This window comes from Microcebus murinus, chromosome 6, assembly GCF_040939455.1.
Source record: "Microcebus murinus isolate Inina chromosome 6, M.murinus_Inina_mat1.0, whole genome shotgun sequence".
Taxonomy (NCBI): Eukaryota; Metazoa; Chordata; class Mammalia; order Primates; family Cheirogaleidae; genus Microcebus; species Microcebus murinus.
Window position 1 is genome coordinate 105024004 of NC_134109.1, and position 23531 is coordinate 105047534.

Below are 23531 nucleotides of genomic sequence, written 5' to 3' on the forward strand. Positions count from 1 at the left end.
ACCTCATACAAGCAGGATGGAACAATAAAGAAGTGTAGGCCTTGGAACAATCTGACCAGGGCTCTAGCCATGCAGTTCTCCTGATCCAGTTCTCCTCTGGGTCTCCTCTTAATTGGCAGGGTGGCTTGCCTCATGATCTCAAAAGGGCTGCCAGGGGCATCCATAGCCACATGCTTCACAGCCAAAAGAGGGGGAATATTTCAGGCATTAAGCACAGTTGCCAAATTGGTTGTTTAGAAGGCAGGTCTATTCTGGTTGAGCCTACACTGGTTCCAGTGGGTCTGAGTCTGACATGGAGAGGTTATTAGATATATTGACCATCACTCCTGGAAAGAGGGTGTCACTTCTGATAATCATCAAACAGAAGTCCATATTTCAAGCTGCTGGCCTGAGTTACCTGAACCAATTCCGTGGCAGGGGGCTCAGGATTGCCCCAGCTGGCTTGGAATAACTAGGCCCACTGCTGGGGCTGAGGTTGAGGTCAGTTCTGCTCAAAGTGCATGCTCGCTACAGAGGGTGGGAGTGATGAGATTTTTGGGTTGCATGCATGCACAACCAAAATGTGCCCCACCAGCCTGCTTCTGACTTGAACTTTCTTTGCTTCTGTGTTTCAATCCCATGTTCGTGACATTGCAAAGGATACCCCCGTCTTAACATCCCTTTTCACCAGTCATTTACTTTAGTCACACCGTCTAGGGAGTCTACCATCAACTTTTAACCTTCCAAGAATGTTCCTCCCAAACTGTAGGCAAGAAGAAGTGGGAAACTGAGATTCTGGTGTGTGGTGTCAGCCTGGGCTGAACAGGGACAGGACTGCTGAGGGTGACACCTGTGCACCTGCAGGGCTTCCCCTCTGCCTGCCTCCCAGACGGCACTGAGTACATGCATTTCAATTAGTTTTCCAAAAGATGACAGTAATAAGTGGCTTACTAAAATCTCAGAAGGCCATGTGGAAAATGCTCCTTTCCATCTATTACCACCAAGTCCCAATTCCCAAAGTGAATCACAGTCACCTACTTTTTGTGTATTCTCTCAGTTATGTTCTATACATATCCCAAAATATACATAAACAGTATTTACACATGTGTACGTATACAATCCAAGCCTCCTTCCCTACAGAGGGATTATGGTATCCGCAAATGTTTGTTGAATGAATAAATGAATGCCTAACACCAACCAGGGAGCTCTGACTGCAGGAGGCTGTCACCAATGCCAGCCACGACTGTCAGTCAGCAAAACAGAGCCCACTAGAGTTATTTGAACAGAGAGGTTTTAATACAGAGAACTGATGAAAGAGGGGTTGGAGGACCAGAAAGACAGAAAGTGGCCATTGAGGACATACAGAGATAGTAACTACAAAAAAGTAGCTCCCACCCGTGGGGAAGGGGACTGAAGGGAGAGATTGGGGCTATTATTAGCAGAGCCTAGAAGCTTGGAGAGGAAACTGCAGAGCTGAGACCTAAAGCTCGGAGAAGAAGGTGCTGGCTGGTTGGTGCTGACGTCTCGACGTGCCGTGGCTGGTTCCAGAGTGTGAACTGGAATTACTGCTGGGGTAAAAAGGTCTGGGGTGGTGACTCTACTGGGAACAGGAAGTAAATGGGATGGCTGGACTCCCCCTCCTTCTGCCTCCCCTTGTCCTCCCAGAGCCAAGGAGGGGTGCCTGGCAGGGAGCGGCTGGCGCGGCGGGAATGTGGTTTGCAGACCCCTTCTCCAGCACCACAGAGGAGAGAATGGAAGGGTAGTCTTGGGGCCGAGGGACAAGTGTCCAATAACCAGCATACATGGTCTCTGTTCACTGGGAGCCTTTGTGCACATTAGAAAATAGCACCCCTTCCAGGAAGCACAGCCCTGGGCGAAGGCGCGTGGTTTGCTGGGCATGGAAACACGCCGCGCCGTACCAGGCGCAGGGCTGGGAGAAGAGTATGGGCTGGATTTTGGCCCGAGTTGTCCTCCTGGCCTGGTGTACTGGTGCAGGGTCCAGTCTGTGTAGCTGTTGGCATGCAGTGCGCTCTGTGACGTGAGGGCCCTTAACACACGCACACACACGGGCTTAGGGTGGGATGTGGCGAGGACACTGTGATCCCTGGGGCGTGCCTGACAGCTCACGGGGCACCCGCCCTTCTCAGCACCGGGCCCCAGGGGCCGCCTGCTGCAGCCGGCTTCTGTAGACAAAGCCATCGCAAATGCAAGTGTCATTCTCTCAGTGACTCTGGGACAGGAAGTGTTTCTGAAGGGACGGTGGTGGACCAAGCTGGGGGAGCTCGGTGCTCTTGGGCAGCGGGCATTAGGGAACTTTGAGAGGCTATGTCAGAACTCTTCATAAGGGAGTTTTCAGATTGGATGGGATTCCAGCAATGGCCTGGCAACAATGAGCACGATAACAATAGCTGTCTTAGATCAGGTTTCCGGGGAGTGCTCATGGGAAGGCGCAGGGAAGGGAGGGAGGGGGCAGGGGGAGAGGCGGTGGGGGCAGAGGGAGAGGCGGTGGGGGCAGTGCTGCTGTGTCTGAGGCCCGGCCGGCCCTGTGGGCGGCTATGGAGCTAGGGGGCCCTTCGGAGTGGTCTCCAATTTACGTATGGGGGCTGGGCGGGTACCCACACTTCAGCCCCTCATTGGCTATGGCCCCCTGGGAGGAGGCATGACCTTGGCAGGGGAGGGGTATAACTTGCTGCCAAGGCAGTTTCTGGTGGGCAATGAGCATGACCTTCCCATGGGCTGGAGGACTGGCGTGTGGGCTCTGCAGAGGGGACCCTGGGCAGCACATATCACAGCATCTGCTATGATAATGCTGATGATGGTGACAGTCGCTACCACCTGTCAAACACCTATGCCAGGCTAGATGCTTTGCCCATAAACCTAGTCCTCCCCAAGTCTCCCCCATCCCAGTGAATGGCACTGACGTCCGGCCCACTGCTCAAGACAAAACCACCGGGGTCATGCAGGATCGTCCCTGCTCTCCCCTCCACGCTGCAATCCACACTAGGGGTTATTGGTCCCGCCTCCACGACACAGCGTGAATCCGTCCACTTCTCGCCATTCCCACTCTGCCCTAAGCCACCAAGTCTTCCCTGGTCATCTGGGACAGCTTCCTAACACACACGCTCCTTCCAGCCTGGTCGTCCTGCCAGCCACTGTCCATACCACAGCCAGAGGACCTCACACTACCACTCGCCTTGATCAAAAGCAAAGCTCCGTAAGGGCATCTCGTGGCACTTAAAGTCCAACTCCTTACTGCGGGATGCAAGGTCTCCCGTGATTGGCCCTGTCCCCTTCTCCGATCTCCATTGTTCTCTGGTCGTCCATGTGTTAGCCACACGCTGTCTCACGGGCTCCCTGGACAGCTCATGCCCTACAGCCCTTGGGGTGGCTGCTCCCCCTGCGTGGGGTGGCTTTCCCAGGGCCTGCCATGGCTGGTCCTTCTTGTCATTGTAGCCTCAGCTCACACATCACCTCCGGAGCTAGGCCTCCCTGGCCACTCTGGTTAAATTCCTGCTGGAGACGCCAGTCCAGCCGGCTTCAGGGGCCAGGCCTCCCTCGCGCAGCCTGGGTGCTGTTTGCAGGTCAAAGCTCCCTTTGCGTGGTACAACCCGAGAGCGGTGTCTCTTTTGGAGAAGGATTCTCACGAGTCCTGTATTTCAGGATCCCAGCGGTGTCTGGGGGCCTCGCTGGCCTGGCCACAGCACATCTAACCAGGTGTCAGGTGGAGGAACTCGGCCTAGCTCCTCAAAGTGAGTCAGCTACCGAGTGGGGACGAGCAGCCCTTCACCACAGAATTTGCTGTTGCACCGGAAACTGCCGGGCGCTTTGGGGGAACAGTGTGGGGGAATTTGGTTACTCTGTGTACAGGCCTGGGGCAAACAGGGACAGTCATGAGGTTGGAACGTTTTTAACCCGTGTGCTTTCTTTGGTCATTAAAAGAGAAAAACAGCTCTTACAACGTCTGAAGGAAACCGCCATCCGGTTTACAAGCAGCTATTGGGTTCTGGCTGTGACCAAGACATTGAAGGACTCGGGCTAAGCTTTGGGCCCACTGGAGTGTGATGAGGTCCCCTCTGTCATGGAGCTGACGTCTAGAATGGGGACATGGCCGAGAAAAGGGGCACAGGGACCGCACTCGTGGGGCCTGCTCGCTGCACCAGGCTCTATGTTTGGGGTCTCACACACGCGAGCCCCTAACAGACAGCAGGCCGCACAAGCCGGGGCCACGGGCGGGGCCGGCAGGGAGAGCCGAGTTCCCAGGCGGGGGACGGGAGAGTGCCATGGAGCAGAAGTGCTGAGAAAAGGCTTCCTGCAGGAGACGGACTTGGAACTGGCTCCGGATGCGCTGTGGTCTCTGAGCACACTCCACTGAACAACGGGCCGTCACATCCGTTCCTCCGGCACAATTCTGCTTCTCTGGCCCTTCTTTCCCCACCATTTCCTTCCCTGGCTGGGGAGCACTCGGAGGTGCTTTGCTGCGCCCCGCCAGGCCTCCGGAGGCCACCCTACCTGGCCGGAGTATTGTTATCTCCAGCAAACACGCACCGCAGGTGGCCTCCTGGCTGGGAAGCAGGTTGACACCTTGGAACTGCTTCCTGCAAAAAGCGAACGGTGGCGTTTGAGCCTCCTCATTGATCCCTTTGGAGGAGGCGGGAACTGGCTGCCCAGAGGGATGAAGGGGTGAAGCCGCAAAACCCAGGCTGGCTTCAAAGCGGAGCAGGGGGGCTGGGAACACTTCTGCTTTGTGAACAAAGGCAGGCGAAAGGCAGAGAGAGCGAGCGCAAGGGAGAGAGTTGGCTCTTGCTAATTTGAAGTTAATTTTGAATTGCCTTGAAAATCACCACGCGGCAGCATCCAGTTCTGCCTTTGATGGTCGAAAGAAACCAGCTGCTTTTATTCCTCTTCTGGGCTTTTTCCCCCCAGCAGCGAAGCAATTAGGCAAAGTGCAGTGGAAGTTGCAGCCGGGATAACTTCTCGGGAAAAGGTCAGGCTAATTGTTGGTTGGAGCAAGAGAGATGAGGCCCGCACCAAAGACGCTGGGTATTTCTCCCTCCTGCTCCATCTGGCCCCCGATCATGTCACTTTGACATCTTCAAAGACAGCCGCCTAGGCAGGCTTTCACTACAAAGTGAGGCCCTTTGTCCCAACCGGCGTTCCTGCACCACGCTAGGCGTTTGCGCAGGGAAGACACGGCCCCTTTGCCCAAGCAGGACTCCAGGACCCCCGTGACCCTCTCCCCTGCAAGACGCCCCCTAACACTGCTCGCGGTCTGCAAAGTCAGCAGCGCACGTGTTCTGCCGCCTTGCTCTCACCATCAGCTCAGCTGTAAAAATTGGAGGTTTCTTTGAACAATATGCAACGCATACTTATCTCTGGAAAGTCTAAAATGTACCTTTGTATCAAATATAACCAGCCATCCGGGAAGCTTGCCTGCGCTGTTTTGGGCCCTTGTAGAGCTGTTTTGAGTGAGCGGCAGGCTGGCGGGATGCCAGCTGCCCGAGAGGAGGAACAGGGAGGTGCTTGACCCTGTGATGGGTGGAAGATGGAAAAACTGTCATTTCAAAACAGCAAGTGGTTCCTCTCTTGATAGAGGTGGAGACTTTCATCTTTAGGGGAGACTTTTCCTTTGTGTTGTTGAAACTATCAGAATGGACCCTTGGGGACACCTGGGAAGTAGTCTGAATGCAGATGTTTGAGATGGGAATGCGGGAGATTAATTCGTTGCCTGTGGCTGTGCCAGAGTGAGGTCTCTCCTCTTTGTCTCCTCTCCCTTCCTTGCTGGCTTATTTTTGATTGTTTTGTTGGCCAGGCTAGAGTGCAGTGCTGTCAGCCTAGCTCACAGCAACCTCAAACTCCTGGGCTCAAGTGATCCTCCTGCCTCAGCCTCCCGAGTAGATGGCATTACAGACACACACCACCACGCCTGGCTGATTTTTAAAATTTTTTTGTAGAGAAGGGGGCATGGAGGGGCTCTTGCTCTCACCCAAGCTGGTCTCAAATTCCTGGCCTCTAGTGATCCTCCCACCTCGGCCTCCCAAAGTGCTTGGATTACAGGTGTGAGCCACCGCACCCGGCCCCTTTCTTCACTTTTAGTTGTGCTTTGCTCACCTCCTCCTGGTCCACACACCCTAGTCATGCAGTTTGGTCACTGAGTGCTGCTGGCCCAGAAAGGGAGCATCTCCCCTGGGCTACTTCCTGAGTAATGGTAAGGGGGAAGGGGCAAAGGTGAGGGTATTCCGATCTAGTTTGGAAACTCAAGGTTCTGTCCTGACTGTTCCTAGGCATGGCGCATCTCTCTTTCCCATAAGAGCCAAGAGAAGGCCTAGAGGAGCCGAACTGAATTCTGGTTCAGCCACCTGGATGCTCCTGTTGGACTGGCCTGATCGTAGGTCATTAGGAGAGTGACCACTTGGACACATACACAGCTTACCCAGCCTCCTACCATGGCCCACATGGGCCAAAGTGGGGGATCCAATGGGGTTTAGAAAGTGTTCTTATCACTCTTACACCCAAACCTTCTGGACTTAAGGCGTGAGTAGGAGGAGCTTATTGGGGAAAAGGTAATGTTATGTCTATTAGGATGGCGGAGGAGGAAGGGCAATGACCTTGGCACCCAGGGAGGGAACACCTTAGACCCACACCTGTGCCTGGAGATGTGGAATGGGGGGGGGGCGTTGATGAGATCTGCGTTTCAGAACCACTCCTGGAGCCTTCCTCTCGGGAGATGATGTCCTGGTGCCACCTCCTGAACTGCGGGAGTGTGGCTGCCAGAGCCTTCTGTCTGCCCCTGACCATGACTTCTCCCCCATCCCCTCAGCCCCAGCTCCTGTACCTCCCATGCAAACGCCTGTCAACGCCTCTGATGGCTCCCCCACCCCCGTGCTCACAGCCTTTGCCCAGTCCTTCCATGGGGCCAGCCAGTGTCCCCTGACTCAGGGTGTGGAGAAGCAGGGCCAGCTGCAGATAGACTCTCCAAAATCAGAGACTGCACTCGACTCAATCACCCAAACTGAAAACTGTCCGGCTTGCCACCCCTCGAGAGGTGGTCAGCCTGTGCCCCGGACTGATGTAGTCCATCCTGGGGGTCCCCAGAAATTGTAAACACTCCTGTTTTCCTAGGGGCCCTTATCCATCTGTGGGACTGCACTTCTTGTGTGGAAGGCAGATGTCACCTTGTCTCCCACCTGGAAACACAGCGACCTATTCCTTAGGAATCGTCACGAGGGACCTTCAAGTGTTTAAGCGGACACGGCTGGCACACCACGTAGCGCTCGGATGACGGTGGGTACCTGGGGAGCTTCCCAAACAGAGAGCTGGTTGGTTGTTCACGTGTGGCCCGAGCACAGCCTTTCCTATGATGGGACTCCTCCGGTGAGAAAAGGTAGCGTGAAATCTGTCCCTAACTTTAGCTGATGCCATAGTGGCCTGGGCCCTACAAGGCTTCCATGTCAGCCTCAGCTCACTGGCGAGGGCTGTTAGGGACGATAGAATTAACCCGGATTCTTCCTTGCGGGTCGAGGCGGAGCCTGTGCCATCTCTAACCCATCCTGCTCTACCTGGTCACTGGCTGGGGCCAAGTGGAAGGGTCAGTATGGAAATGGAAGGGGGACTGCACCTGGCTTTCTAAGGCAGGCCCAGGTTGTTTATGGCATCTGCTCGCGTGGCTGTGTCCGGGGCCCTGGGGAGGACGTGGCCGCGGCCAGTGCTGTGGGCTGGCCTCACCTCGCTGCGTGGATTCCTGTTGGCAGGACCTTCAGTTACAGGCTACAGGAGACTCACTGACTGGATCTGCTCCCACCCTCTGTTGGTCACATTCATCAGAGGGCTGGCGGAGTAGGGTACGCAAGGGGGAACTCGCCGGAAGCTGGGACTGTGAAGAAGAAGGGTGGATATTCTCAGGAGACAATTCTCTGTGGGTTTCGTGAGCCAAGGCACTGACCGCCTTAGTGCCAGATGATCTTCTCGAGGGTGCTGTGTCGCAGACGGCCTTGGAGGAGAGTATGTCCCTCTGGAGCCAAGGGCAGGCAGGCTTAGTGCTCGTTAGAGAAGAGTCGCCTTCCCTGGGCTGCGTTCCTCCCGGCAATGCAAGCGTGTGTCCGGGCTGTCGGACCCTTTGTGCCACCCTGTGGGTTTGGAGCTCGGGGCCGATGCGAGGAAATGCTGCAGCTCTGGCTCCGGCTCTGGCTCCGGCTCCGGCTCGGGCTCCGGCTGTTCTGTGAGTAATGGGATCCTTTGTTTCTGACCCAGGAGCCTCGTTTCTTCTGCTAGCCGCCCGAGACCGTGGCAGGCTGACCACTGAAATCTCAGACACCCCACAGTTCTCGACAGCCACGTCCGGCCTGGACCGCCCTGAGGGTGGCGTGTGTGTGACCACTATCCATCGCCTGCGTCACAGGAAGACAAAAGTCAGAAAGGACGGCTGCCCCTCCCCAACTTCTCCAGACTGCACTGGCTGAATGTGGGGGCCACGGTCCGCCGCTGTCCTTTGTCCAAGGTGTGTGGTCACTTCGGCAGTAAGATCTGGGGCCTGTCTGGAGGGGGCTGGAGGGGCGTCTGAGTCAAGCCACTTGGATTCCCACCACGATCCTGCACGCAACGCAGCCCGTTTCCCCACCGGTCCTGCGGGGATAACGGTAGCACCTCCTTCTAAGGGGCTTTGTGGGGACGGAATAGACGGGCTTGGCGAGGGAAAGCCCCGACGAAGGGCGTGTTGTTGTTTCTGTCATTGCTCTTGTCCATAAGGTCGCTGCGCCCACCTGGCCCAGTCTTTGTGAAGCTGCCTCTCGCTCTGAACAGCCTGTCTAGCATCTAAGTTTATCTTTTCTGCACCAAAGTTGGCCAATTTACATGGCACCCCTCACCACAGTCGCTGGATGTGCCCCTAATCTAATTAGACTAATTTCAATTTCCTGGATTTAATTACTTTTAATTTAATTAATTTATAATGCAGTACACTAGGTGATTAATTAGGAGACGCTGCTGAGGGATTCGGAAGGTGAATTGCAGCACGTAAGTGTTTAAATATTATTGTGGCCACATCCACCAGTTGTCACCTCACAGGAGGCCGCCGAGGCCCGGGAAGGGGCAGGGCTTAGCAAGCTGGGGTGGCACAAGGACTCGAACGGAAGGCGCCTGGCACCACGCACAGGCTCCTTCAGGTCACTGCTTGCAGCAACTCTCGGGAGGCAAAGAAGAGGCTGCGACCCCAGCGGCCGGCACGTTGGAGCTCAGGCATGAATTGTTGGGGGTGAGGACAGACTTCACCTTTCAACAGAGGGAGCCGGTATTTCACCATGTTTACATGGTACGCAAGCAAACCACAGGGCTCCCTCTGAGCTAGCACACACTTCAGGTGTTCTTTCTTGCTCGCTACACACATTTGTTGAGCATCTGGAGTAAGGAATAGTCATCACCATCGTCGTCATCGTAACGAACGCGGGCTTCGTGGTGCTTCTGAAGGAACTCATCGCATTGCCACAGGAGGGGGCACTGCCGCTTCCATTGTCCAGAGGGGGAGCCTGAGGCCCAGAGCTGCTAATAGCTCTGCCAGGGTTACCTGTCATGTGTGTTGTACGAAGGGACAAGACCTAGTGGGTTTCGAGCTGTGGCAGGCAGGTGGGGGACGTGCTCTGTCCAGCTCTAGAGTGTCCCCAACCTCTAAGAATCTCGGGCACGTGAGTTTGCCCCCTCCACCTCTGAGAGGCAACAGCAACAGCAAACACTGGAGGAGCCTCCCGTGGCCAGGGTGGCCCTCCATGGACGCCGTGCGCTGACTCTGGGCACGGCTGCCCCACCCACCGCTCAGTGCAAGGAGACGGCCTGGGGCTTCCCGTAGCTCAGCTACCGAGTCAGATCCGAAAGGCCAGGGCCAGCCACTCTCCCTCGCTGCCTCTTACCCTCTGGGCCATCAACTTGGAGAGGCTGTGGACTCTGTTCGCCAGCCAGACTTCAGACTGCAGTTGTGAAGGGCCCCTGGAGACAGAGCTGGGCCAGACCCTCTGCCCTGAGCCAGACCCTGCACCCTGAGCTAGACCCTTCACTGAAATTCAGCTCCAACGCCAAAGGGACTCATTTGCAAATGGGTCCATTAGGCGTCTTCAGGTCTTTGACCCCTGTTCTCCTGGAGTGTTGGGCCAGGACTCAGGTAAGAAAAGGGGCCAGCATGGTGCAGAGTCCCATTGTCCCATGCACACACAGTGCCGGATAAGCTGGGCCCTCTTGCCTGGAGAAGTAAAGACACAAGAGCTGTCTTCAGGATATGCCCTGTGAGGGGTCTAGGGCTAAGAGGTGGAAGCTTCAGGGTGACTTTCTCTAAAAATGAACTTCCCAGTAGTCTGAGCTGTCTTAGCTGGTGCGGGCTCCCCAGCAGGCCCTCACTGAGGGCGTTCAAGCAGAAGCTGATTGACAATGATTTTCTCACTCATCTTCTCTTCCTGGAAGCCTCATTCCTAACTCTGCCAGTTAACTCCTATTCAACCTCTAAGAATCAGCCAGGCATCACCTCCTCCAGGAAGGCTTCCCTGCAAACTCCAATCCCATCCCAGACTGGAACAGATGTCCTCTGAGTTCCCATAATGCCCCGTGCATATCTTTATCACTGCACTCAGTATATATTGCAGTGATCTGCTAATGAGTTTATCTCCCTCACGTTCTGTCCTTGTCACCCGCCCCACACACAAGGTGGATGCAATTTCCCCCAGTTGGAGGTTGGAGAACCTGGGGCTCAGCATGGCTTAGGACCTGCCCCATCATGGTTGGGTCTGGTTCCTAAGCTGAAAGCCCACAGCCCGCCCAGTGCAGGACCCTGCAGGGGCCCCGCATTCTGTCACTGGTGAGGGCGTGGGCTTATGTGAGTCCAGTGCAACTGGAGCAGCAGGGGCAGTGCCACCAAGCAGTGAGTGGCACGAGGGCGTCTTTGGAGCGATGTGAGCTTGGCAATCCTTGGCACGCTATGTGCATGGCCAATGGTACACAAGTCCTCCTCAGCACATACTTTCTGAATGCTTCTGAGGTCACGGAGAAGCCAGGGAGAAATGAGAACCAGGCCAGCCAAAGCCTCGCCTCTCCTGGCTCCGCGGGGCTTGCCTGCGCCGGAGCCAAAGCCCCTCTTAACACCCTTATTTCTTCATTTCACAAAGGTGAGGAGAGCCCGGCCTGTGGTTTGAGGCTGGATTCCATTTCTATTAAGGCTGCCGCTGGCCCCGAAAGATTAACTCAACAGTCACCCCTGTGAAAGCTGATCCGAATGGAAAATGGAGCTAGAAAATTCTGCCTTCCCCGCCCTCACACCTCGGCAGATTAAGGGGAAGGCCTGATGCTGAGTTATGGGGATTTATGGGAATGTGCAGTTGCTGGCTTTTAAACGCTCACTCTTTGGGATGTTGGCAACCTCGCTTCCTATAAATCGTTGCTGGTATTTCTTAGCCTCTCCCTGCCAGCAGCGCGGAGGCCTGCAACACCTTTTCCGTGCAGTAGCCTGTGAAAATATTGAAGTCAGGCCCAGAAAAACACCAGCATAGAAAGGGGAAACTTTGATGTTTGCTAGTTCTTTTCAGACAGCCCTTGCCAAATCTTAATTTTTCCAGTTTACAAGTAAGGGATTCTGACCATCTGTCTGCTGTCAACCGATGTTTGTTTGGATGAAGATTTTATTTTTTTCTCCCAATCTAGCACTCCTGTTCTTACAAGTAGTTTATTGGACTTCATAAATGTCAGCTTTTTGCAGGCATTTTGTAAGCAGCTTATGATTTAGTATTTAATCAAAATTGAGCAGTCAGCGTCTGTAATCCATCTGAAGCGGGAGTAACAATGAGATTGAAGCTCGGAATGCACCAGAACCACAATTTATGTCACCCAACTATCTCTAGAAGAACTAAATTCGTACCTGAAGGTCTGGGGTGGGTAGAATGATGGAGGAAATAAGCACTTATTGAGCACCTATTGTGTGCCATTTTATGATCCAGTCAGCTATCCGTTGCCTAAATAATACTGTATGAAAAACCATCCCAAATGTAGTGGCTCAAAAAAAACAATCCAGAAATTTGTAGCTGATTGATTTAATGAGTCACTGGGCAGTCCTTCTGGCCTTGGCTGAGCTCTTTACCTGTCTGGGGATGGGCTGGCTGCTGGGTGATGTTGGCTGACCTCACCTGGGACAAGGAGGGCAGCTCGGCCCCACTGCATGCGTTCCTGACCCTCCAGCAGGCAGCTGAGGCGTGTTCCCATGGCGACGGCTCACTGCAGAAGCAAGCGGACCCGGTCTGCAAGCACCTTCCCAAACGTCTGCTTGCGTCACAAGCAAGGGACGTGGCCGAACTCTGAATCAAAGAGGGGGTGTCTTAGTTAATTTGGGCTGTGCAACAAAATTCCATAAACCGAGTAGCTTATAAACAAAAATAAAATTGTTTCTCAGAGTTTTGGAGTCTGGGGGAGGCCAAGATCAAGGCGCAGGCGGGTTGGTGTCTGGCGAGGCCTCCTCGCTCACAGACGCCTTCTCACTGTGTCCTCGCAAGGAGGACCGGCCAACCAGCTCTTCGGGTTTCTATCATAAGGCCCTGATCCCACTCATGGGCTCTGCCCTCACGACCTAATCATATCCCAAAGTCCCTACCTCCTAATACCATCACGTTGATGCTTAGGTCTCAGCATATAAATCTTGGGGGAGGCAAACATTCAGACCGTAGCAAGGGGAGGGACTCCATGTCTTTATAGCAAGAGGAATTACAAAGTCACAGCAGAGTCCACAGGCACAGGGAGGGCTGAAGAATCAGGGCCCTGCTGCTGTCAGTCCGTCACGGTGATGCTGGGAATTCCGTGAAGGAGGTCCTTGTTACGGGCCCCGTAACAGGAGGAGAAACTCAGAGATGAAGCCATTTGCCCAGGGTTTCTCGGCAGTCAGTAAAGAAGCCGGGACTCTTCCTTAGCCTAACCCTTCTGCTGGTTACTCGTGACTCCGAATCTACTTTCCTCCAGGAATGGGTAAAGCAAGAGTAGTGGAGGCTCTCAAAAACTATCCATCCACCACCCTCATTTCAGGGCTGGCAAAACTGACGCCTAGAGAAAGGGGGTGGCTCGCCCAAGGTCCTGGGGGCAGTAGCAAGACGTGAGGAGGCCCCGCTCTCAGCCCAGTGCTCCTGCCCGGCCCAGGAGGGCCGCGCACCTGCAGCCCGTCACAGGCCTGTCTCCCGCAGCCAGTGCCGCGCCCCAGGCTCCGGCTCCCAGCTGTGACACGGTGTCAACAGGGCAGCCTGTGCAGAGACCTGGCTTGGAATGAGGCTTCCAGGAAGAGAAGACAAGTGAGAAAATTAGTGTCAATCAGAGAAAATCATTGTCAATGGAGGAGCTGTAGCAAAATGACCCTTTAAGGGGCTCCCGGATGGAGCGAGGATGGTGAAGGCCTTTGCTAGGTTTCCTAAAGAGGAATGCGGGATGCTGAAGGCCTTTTATGAGGCCGTTATTAAATTCCTTCCTTGGACTGAACCGCGTGCCCCCCGCAAGTTCATATGTCGAGCTCCTTCACTGTCCCCAGGGTGACTGTATCTGGACACAGGGTCTTCGGGCGGTAAAACTAAATGAAGTCATAAGGGCGGGGCCCTAATCCCTTAGTACAATGGGAAAAGTGGGGGGTTGTGGGAGGAGGAAGAAGAGCAGGAAGAGGAAGAAGAAGAGAGATTTCGGTCATGTGAGGGCATAGCAAAGTGACTCCACGTTATAAAGTTTGGTGAAAAATGTCATGAGTAAAGCTCATGAGAGAAACGATGTTTCTCAGAAGCAAACTCGCCAGGTCTCCGGGGCCCGAGCCCTGTCTGACCTGGGCTCCTGGCTCTCCCCTCCCGGGCAGCGTTCTCTGTCGCTTCTCCCTCCTGCCCCGCTGCGGGCGGCACCGTGGGGAGTGCCAGGGAAAGGGCCTGTCGGACCCCAGTTAGCCCCCGCAGTGGCTGTTTATCTCTCTGAGCCTCAGGTTCCTCTGTAAGGAGGGGACACCGGCCATAATGTGATTGCTATAAAGCCTGTGCGGTCACGCCCAAGAGGATGTCTTGCTCGTGCATATTTAGTTAATGTTCTTTTATTGGCCCTTCCTCTCTGTCGGACACCCTCCCTACTTCTGTCCGTCTGAGTCTTCATGGCACTCTCCCATCCCGTCAATAATTTAACATCAATGGTTTATTAAACAGAGGCCTCCTAATGGGCTGTTATTGACCTGGGAAAGAGCAAATCTTCCACTGTGGGGCTGCACAGGGCCTTGAGGGAAGAAAGACAGATGGGGTAGGCTGCGGGGATGGCGTCTGCTGCCCAGGAGGAAGTGGCCTGAGAGCAGACCCCAATTCTGTCACCTTCATGCCTAGGGAAGCTTCTCGTCCCTCCTGAAACATCAGCAACGTGGGGTTCATGTCGCCTTCACTGTGAAGTTTCAGTGAGGTTGAATCAACGTATGTGAAACTCTCAGCTACTCTCCACTCCCCGCTCTGCAGCTGGGGCTCAGGCCAGCTCCAATCTGGGCAGGGGGTTAGTTACCCACCTGGTCTGCCTGTGGGACCACAATGCCCAGGTATTTCCCCAGAGCTGGGCGCGTTGCTTGAAGCATCACACCAAAGATTCATTCCTTTGAACCTAAATGAGCAACATTACCTCCTAGAAGTATCTGTGATAACAAGAATGCCTTTGGGGTGGGGAAGTCTATGCAGCCCTGGTGGCTGGTGACTAAGTCTCAGCGCAGGGAAGAGGAGGGAGACCTGAGGGAGGAGCTGGGGCTCCAGTGCTCACACTCTCGCTACGTGACCCTGGAAGAGTCACTTCTCATGCCTGGACTTTAGTTTTCTCAGATGTAAAAATAGAGGTTTAGGTTGTATAGAATCTAGGATTTGTTCCACCTTTAAATGTGGTGACGACAATTAGCTCAAAAGATTAGCTTTGAGATTCCTAATGGGGTCCCAAAGATGGGGAGCTCCTGATGGGTCGGTTTTGACGAGGGATATGGTGAATGGGTGGTTCTGCGGCCGGGCAGCCCGCCTGGGTGTGCAACTCGCTGATTCAGGTCACGGCCTGCTCGCTGCTGACTGCTTTACAGATCCGTGCATCCTCTATACAGCTTTCTCTGACCATACCAGCCCAGACTGCTCTCTCCCTTCCCTGACCTTCTACCCCCCACCTGCAGCCTTACTGTGGCATCTCCCACACTACCCTCTGGTGGCCCTGCACCTGCTGTTCCATGCTTGGGCTCACTCTGAGCCCTCTCACTGAAAGACTCTTCCTCTCTGTCTCTATCTTCCAAGTCCCGACAGTCACTTAAGGGCCTGCTCAGAAGCAACCTCCTCCAGGAAGTCTTCCCAGGCTTCTTATACAAGACTGTCTCCCCTGTGCTCTGTCTATGTCTATTAAGTGTCCTTCAGTGTCTCCCCATCGACATAAGACAAGGCCAAACCCTTGGCTTAGCTCCCAGCCTCATGTCTCGTCCCTGTCCTCCCCACCAACCCAGATCTAGCTATGCCAGGTGTCTTCCACCTCCATGCAGGTGCTTAAGCTCTACCTGGCAGGTCTGTTCCTTACCTTGTCCCCATAGTTGAGGATATTCAATGACTTTAAGATCCGGATGATGTCTCTGGTACCGGTAGGACTTTATTGTATTCATCTTTGGGTCTGTATTCTCTGTTTTGCAGTGAGCCAGTCTTGCCCATGAGTCCAGTGACACTGGGTTATTTGTCTTTGAGGTCACAGTGCTTTGCATAGGGCCTAGCACATAGTAGGTGCTTGGTAAATGTAACACTGAAGGGAGTTCTCACACACGTCTGTCACAGGACCCAGCAGAGGCCGGACCCCCTGGCAGGTGTGCCGACGGGCCAGCTGACCCAAGGCTTTGTTTGCAGTAGTTCTGGGATGGAGCCTTGGAACTGGCCAAGCTGGGGAAATGGCTCCTGTGTTAAATGTGTATGCACATGCATGTGTGTGTGTCTGTGTATGCATGAGTGTGCGTGTGCACGTGTGTGTGTTCTCTGTGGGCACGTCTGCTGGGGTCCTGGTGGTCTGCCACGCATGGTCTACCATGCCTCTCCTCGGACATCCAGAGGTTTCTTCCTGGGCCCTAGAGCCCCAGCCCCCCAACTCTAGAGTCAACCCGGAGATGTACCCGGCGGGCCCTCAACAGTCCGTAAAGGGACAATGCTCTACAGGGGACCAGGACATGGCTTTGGAGCTGGATAGCTCTGAGCCAGGTAGCCGTGGGTGCCCTGGGGCCATTACTTATGCAGGCTTCCCGCGTGCCAGGTGCTGGGTGAAGCCCCTGCTGTGGATGCTCTGATTTAATCCTTGTGAGCACCCTAGTCTGCAGAATGGAAACTGAGTCATATGTTACTTGTCTTAGATCAAAAAGCATCTGACGGAGGAGCAGGAGGTGAAGTCAAGCAGCCTTAGCCCAAAGCCCATGCTCTCAATCGAGCTCTGTGCCCCGCTCCCTGTCACATCCCAACCCCTGATGAGGCCTCCTTGCAGGGGACTGAATTAATGCAAATTCAACGACATTTATAAAGTGACTGGTACTCAGGAGGTATACACTCTGTGGAGGCTGATTTTACTGATTTTACTGATTTACTGACTAAAACCTTCTCATTTTAAAGGTGAGGAAACTAAGGCATGGGTTAGGTAGGTGACTTGATGGTCACATTGAGTTGTGTGGACTCAAAGAAGTCAGGTCTCCTGTTGGCCAATCATTTTAGTTTTTCACTATGCTGTGCCCCATGGGATAAAAATTAGAAGGAAAGGGAACCTCTTATTTTGGAAGAATGGAGGCAAAGAGGAAGGTGGGGTGGAAAGGCAGTTGAGGATATCTGAGGAGCCAGACCCTTCCCCTCAACTCCCCAACCACCTGTGAGGTAGGTCCGATTTTTCCAACTTGCGATTTGCAGATCTGACCTCAGAGAGGCAGGGGATGTCCCCATGGCCCTTCCCTGGTGAAAGGGCCAGGATTTGAGCTCTGGCCTGTCTTACTCCAAGTCTAGAGATTCGTCTGCATTGCCAGCCCAGAAGGAGGGCCCCAGATCAAGGCCACAGTAGGCACAGTTGTGGCCACCAGTTGTGATGGGAGAAGGTGCAGGCTGTTGACGCCACCCCTCCGGAGCATCAGGAGAGCTCCTGGAGTTGGGGAGTGGGCACTGGGGGTTGGGGGGAGGGTCCCCCAGGGGAAGAGTCCGGTCTTAAAATAGAAAGTGGCTGGAGTTTTCCCTGGAGTACCGAGGAAGCCAAGAAGAGCCATTTGGTCTCCACGAATCAAAGATAGCCTCCTGGGCTGCTTCTGCCTAGTAGGGTGACTTTCAAACGACACAGAGAGTGACGTTATGTCCATGGGTTTGGGGTATATATGCCAGTGGAAGATAGGGAATGTCTCAGAAATCACAGGCTCTGTTTTAAAAATTCGTTCAGAATTTAAATAAATAGACTTCTTTCCACAGTGTACCCACATGTGCGTGTGTGTGCACATCACAGTTATCTCTAACCACTGCTTCAGGAAGGGCTGCAGCTTCCTACGCTCTCTGGAGCCCTGCCATGTGTCCATTACCCCACCTGGCGTGTGGGTACCCAGCGAGCCAGATACTTCTGTCTCCTGAGCCTGGGAGGACCCGGACAGGCAGTTAAGGTGTAGAGAGGCATGGCTCATAGTGCTGCTCTGCTCAGGGTGGCTTACCTGAAACAGGCCAGGAACTTACGAGACTTGCCCAAGGTCACCACGTGTCTGTGAGACCAGAACCCCGGGCCCTAGGTCTTGGTCCAGTGACACCACCACCCGCCGCTGGGCCAGCTCCTGGGTGACAGATGTCCTCAGTCATACCTATTGCCTCTTCTGCCTGCCTGGCACGTTCCTGGGAAATAGGGCTTCTCTCCGGGAGCCCAGCATTCTGACAATCAAATGTGAGGTGTCACTTGCCCCCTCCCCGTCTCTGTCAACCAGAGTGGCCCAAACACCACGATTCCCACATCTGCCCTCTCCTACACACCCTTCGGATTACTGGACAGGCAGATCAGAAACGTGTGATGCATTTGGACTTCAGCTAGACATTTGATGAGGTGCCGCATGATGGTCTCAAACTGAAGAGACCGGGCTGGGGTTCTGGTGGAACATGATGGACTAGGAACTGCCCACAGGGCCATGCCCAGAAGGAATGAATAAATCTCACTACACCGGCCGAGGCGGGAGTCTCTAGCGGTGGCCAAGGGCGCTGTCTTTGGCCACATCTCATTCAACACTTATCAATGACTGGCATGGGATCGCAGGCGGAGGAAAAGGACGGACATTCATTGAGAAACTCCCGTCAGCAACCACCACCAGTATTTTGTTTTATTTTTGGAGACAAGCAGGAATAGTACTTCAATTTAACATTGGCAACGACACTGCGGCCGCACAGGGAGGAGGAGTGGAGAGAGAAGACGGTCAGGCCCTGTCCCCTCACCTGCCCTGACTCTAAGGGCAGAGCCCGGCAGCCTCCCAGGCCCCTCGATGGAGTGGGGAGGGGCAGGGATACACTCAAAGGAGGATGGACGGCAAGTCCAGGGGCGGCCTGGCAGTGAGGGAGGGCCGGAGGGCTGTGGGGAGTCCCCTAGCGGGGTCTTCGGCACTGAGCATGCCCTGGCCCTGCACCCCGCCGCGCCCTAGGGGTGCCCCTTCATGTGCTCTGCAGGACCAGAGCGGGGCTGCGGGCGTCAGGTGCGGGCTGAGAGGGTGAGGCTGGCGTCGTCCTGGTTTAGAGACTGCGGGCTTGTCTCTGTCCCACTGACGGCTGCGCCCTCCCCACCACCAGGAAACCAGGGTGGAGGTTCTTGCTAAGCTCCCCTACGCCACCCAGCTGGAAACCAGTCACCATGTCCTCATCTCTGATCACCGCGATTAGCGGCCCCTCCCGGCTGGCCATCCCCGCAGCCGGGCTGAGCGCACGTCCCCCAGGCCCCCAGAGTCACCGGAGCCCCGCCCCACGGTGCCAGTATTTTAGGTAAATTATTTCTTGTACTCTTCACAGCTCGCCTGTAAGACGGGTTGGGTGACCTTTTTACAACCCAGGAAATGAAGGCTTACGAGAGGGCAGGTGACTTGCTCAAGGCCTCACAGCCACGGATGCAGTAGGATTTGGAGCCTGGACAGGTCTGACCCTGAAGGCGGGGGCACTGATGCACACCTGGCCCTAAAAGTCTCTTTCTTGGGGGGAACCATGACGCCGTGGGGGATGGGCAGTACAGGAGGTGAGGGGCAGGATCTGGAAGGGCCTGAAGTGAGCATGGGGCCACAGGGACGGCACAGCAAGATGAAAGGGGGTGAACTGCTCAGACCGGGTTCACAGCACCCACCAGACACACACAGGATGTGGGCTACCGGGGCCAGCAGCACAAGTGAAACGGTGCTGGGTTTTTGGTTGGCAGGAAGTTTCCTGTGAGTCAACGGTGGGATGTGGTGGCCAGCAAGCTGACGCCACTGTGGCCTCCGCGAGGGGAGGGGCCGTGAGCAGAGCGAGGGAGGAGGTTCCCCCTAGTCAGCTTGCGTCCAGGAAGTGGGGTTCGGGCCCAGCAGCTCAGTGGGAGAGGGGTGCCCGCGCCCTGCCAGGCTCCCAGAGAGGGGGTGGCCCCATCCTTTGTCATTCCCAAGGCTTATTAATGTGTTTCTGAGTAGTTATGGCCACTTCTTCATTTTTATGCGTTTTGCTTACTTGCTCTGGGAATACACTGCTCGGTTTTGAATATTTATTACCGTAACCTGAGTAAATGCGGGGATTCCTTGTGACCCAGTCTTTACCTTGAGTTATATCCAAAGAAGCACAATCCAGTAACAGAAAGAAAGGGAAAGCGATTTTCAGTGTGTGTGCACATCGCTCAAAGAAATAAAAAAGAATGACGTCCCCTTTTACTTCTCTAACTTGTTACCTTGCGCTTCAAAACTTCTCTAGGAACGTCAGCTCCACAGCAACCTCCGACTCTCCCGATGGCCAGTCGGCCTGCTAGACAGCTCCGCTGGATAGATGGGCTCAACATTTGCTTTCTTTTCCCTCCTTCTCCTCTTCCACCTCATTCTTTCTAACTCTTCTTTCTAGTTTACTTCTGACCCAAATTCCTCCCTGCAAAGGTGAACTCAGGAGCTGACCCCTCGAGCCAGGGGACCGTCCCTTCCCTCCAGTGTCTCCAGAGCTGTCCCTCTCCCCTGGCCTTGGGAACTGGGATAGCCAAGGCAGGGCCCGTCCTCAATAGTTGAGGGGTGGGGGGCAGAGAAACAGAGCAGGCTCAGACCACAGTTTTGGTGGGGGGTGGGAGCAAACACAGTGGTGGGAGGGGTGGTGGTGAGGCTGGGAGCCCTTTGCACAGCGGTCTTGTCCTCGTCACATGAGCACTCGGGCACTGCGGGTGAAGAGCCTGGCCACCCGTGCATGACAACCCAACACAGACTGCCACACGGTGCCCACCTGAGTGAACAGTGGCAGGCAGAGGCCCCTCCCCCATTACCCTGCGTGGCGCATTTCCATGAACTTGCAGGGCTGCTTGTCTCTGCGGAGCTGGCGCTGGCTGCTGTGACAGCATACCCGGAGGGAGACCTTCGGGGAGACGGCACTCCCCGCATACTGCATGTGCTCCCCTGTCCTTGCCAGCCCCCAGGGGGGCTTCTTCTGACCAACACAGGCAAACCTCTGTATTGACGCTGCAGGCTTAGTTCCAGGCCTCCACAATAAAGCAAGGGCTGCAATAAAGTGAGTCACACATATTTTTTGGTTTTCCAGTGCATAAAAGAATTGTTTACGCAATACTATAGTATATTAAGTATACAATATCATTACATCTAAAAATACAATGTATGCATCTTAATTAAAAATACTTTATTAGTAAAAAATGCTAATGATCATTTGGGCCTTCAGTAGATGACAATCTTTTTGTTGGTGGAGGACCTTGCCTCAATGTCAGTGGCTGCTGAGTGATCAGGGTGGTGGTTGCTGAGGGTTGGGGTGCTGTGGAAATTTCTTAAAATACAACGACAATGGAGTTTGCTGCCTCAATTGACTCTTCCTTTCACAGGACATTCCTCTGTAGCACGCGACACCGTTTGACAGCATTTTACCCACGGTAGAACTCCTTGCAAAAGTCAGTCCTCTCAACCCTGGCTGCTGCTTTACCAGTGGAGTTTATGTGCTGTTCCAAATCCTTTGTTGTCATTTCAACAATGTTCACAGCATCTTCTCCAGGGGTAGATTCTACCTCAAGAAACCACTTTTTTTGCTCATCCATAAGAAGCAGCCCTTCCTCTGCTAAAGTTTCATCATGAAATTACAGCAATTCAGCCGCATCTTCAGGCTTCACTTCTAATGCTGTTCCTCTTGCTATTTCCACCACATCTGCAGCTCCATCCTGCACTGAAGTCTTAAACCCCTCAAAGTCATCCATGAGGGTTGGGATCAACTTCTTCCCAACTCCTGTTCATGTTGAAATGTTGACCTCTTCCCGTGAGTCACAAATGTTCTTAATGGCATCTTGAATGTGTGAATCCTTTCCAGAAACGTTTCAATTTACTTTGCCCAGATCCATCAGAGGAATCACTATGTCTGGCATCTATAGTCTTACTAAATGTGTTTCTTAAATAGTAAGACTTAAAAGTCAAAATCTCTCTTTAATCCATGGGCTGAGAATGGATATTGTGTTAGCAGGCATGAAAACAGCATTAATCTCCTTGTACATCTCCATCAGAGCTCTTGGGTGATCAGGTGCATTGTCAATGAGCAGTAATATTTTGAAAGGGGCCTTTTTTTTCTGAGTAGTAGATCTCAACAGTGGTCTTTAAAAATTCAGTAAACCATGCTGTAAACAGACGTGCTGTCATCCAGGTTTATTTTTCCATTGATAAAGTTCAGGCAGAGTAGATTTAGCATAATTTTTAAAGTCCCAGGATTTTCAGAATTGTAAATGAGCATTGGCTTCAACTTAAAGTCACCAGCTGCATTAGCCCCTAGCAAGAGAGTCAGCCTGTCCTTTGAGGTTTTGAAGCCAGGCATTGACTTCTCCTCTCTAGCTATGAAAGTCCTACATGGGGTCATCTTCCAATAGAAAGCTGTTTTGTCTATCTTGAAAATCTGTTATTTAGTGTATCCACCTTCATCAGTGATCTCAGTGAGATCTTCTGGAAAACTTGCTGCAGCTTCTACATCAGCACCTGCTGCTTCACCTTGCACTTCTATGCTACGGAGATGGCTTCTTTCCTTAACCTCATGAATCAGCCTCTGCAGCTTCCAACTTTCCTTCTGCTTCTTCCTCACCTCTCACAGCCTTCACTGAATCGAAGAGAGTTAGGGCCCTGCTGTGGATTAGGTTTTGGCTTAAAGGAATGTTGTGGCAGGTTTGATCTTCTATCCAGACCACTCAAACTTTCTTGCTATCAGCAACAAGGCTGTTTCGCTTTCTTATCATTCATGCGTTCACTAGAGTAGCACTCATAGTGTCCTTCAAGGACTTTCCCTTTGCAACTTGGCTAAGTGTTTGGCACAAGATGCCTAGCCTTTGGCCTGTCTTGGCTTTTGGCATGTCTTCTTCACTAAGCTTTTTCTTCGCTAAGATATTTCTAGCTTATGGTTTAATGTGAGAGGTATGTGACTCCTTTTTTCACTTGAACACTTAGAGGCCATTGTAGAACTACTACTTTGCCTAATTTCAATATTGTTGTGCCTCAAGGAACAGGGGGGGTCCAAGGAAAGGGAGAGGGGTGGGAGAACAGCCAGTGAGTGGAGCAGTCAGAACACGTACTACATTTATTGACTAAGTTTGTCATCTTGCATGGGCACAGTTTGTGGCACCCCAAAACAATTACAGTAGTAACATCAAAGATCACTGATTACAAATCCCCATAACACATATAATAATAATAACAAAGCTTGAAATATTGTGAGAATTACCAAAATGCAAAATGTGGCACAGGGACATGAATCGAGCACAGGCTGTTGGAAAATGGGGTTGACAGACCTGTGCCATACGATGTCGCCACCAACCTTCAATTTGTGAAAAACGCACTGTCTGTGAGGTGTGAGAAAGCAATGTGCAGTCATGCGAGATACGCCCGCAGATGAGACCGATGCAGTTGCAGGCCGGTGTGCCTCCTCCTCTACTCTCTTGGTGGGGGTCACTTGGAGGCCCTGCGTTCCCCAGGGCATGCAACATGGGGATGGGCCTCCCACTCCATGGCACGCAGCATGGGCGAGAAACAGACTTCCATTATATTAAGGCCCTGAGATTTCAGTGTCATTATTGCCTGGTCCATCCCGGAGAATACTCAGAGCGTCAGAGTTAACTGAACAGTCGCTGCTCTTGAGCTCTTTAATGCAGTGAAGGGAAAAGCTGTCTCGAGAGCCACCCGGGCAGCTGACTGACGCTTCCCTCCCTGTCATCATCCAGCCCAGATGGCACTTCCTGTTTGGTAACACCTCACGTGGCTCCTTCGTCCCCACCAGCTCTGCCAGCCACCATCCTACACAGCCAAGTGTGCACAGTGTGAGAGGTTTGCCAAGCACACATCCTGTGTCTGCCAAGGAGTGTCTGTTTGAGGAAGAATG